This window comes from Penaeus monodon, chromosome 33 (assembly GCF_015228065.2).
Source record: "Penaeus monodon isolate SGIC_2016 chromosome 33, NSTDA_Pmon_1, whole genome shotgun sequence".
Classification (NCBI taxonomy): Eukaryota; Metazoa; Arthropoda; class Malacostraca; order Decapoda; family Penaeidae; genus Penaeus; species Penaeus monodon.
Genome location: NC_051418.1, coordinates 15,375,388 through 15,375,646, shown reverse-complemented (window position 1 = coordinate 15,375,646; position 259 = coordinate 15,375,388). Strand labels below are relative to the sequence as shown.

Here is a 259-nt window from a genome sequence, read left to right as displayed (position 1 = left end):
GACTTTATCATGACCATATTTACCTTTAATTAGTTTTTTTTGTACACAGTACCCCAAAAACAACTAAATTTTTAAATGACTTTTTAAAAGAAAAAAGCCCAAAAAGCTTTTCCCCCCATGTAAGCACAGTGGGGGCGGCAGCGTTTTGGGGGACGGTATGCGCAGAGAAACTTAGAACTGCTACCCTTTCCCTCTTGTTGTCCAGCCTCCCAAGCTGGGGGAAATTTTCTTTACCAGTCAGCCGGGGACTCAAGTAAAA

General features: G+C 42.1%; 1 long non-coding RNA gene across 1 annotated transcript in view; it reads left to right on the top strand.

Annotated features, from left to right (window-relative positions):
* Nucleotides 1–259, top strand: part of LOC119593890 — a 13,486-nt gene that overhangs the window by 8,908 nt on the left and 4,319 nt on the right. The window lies entirely within an intron of this gene.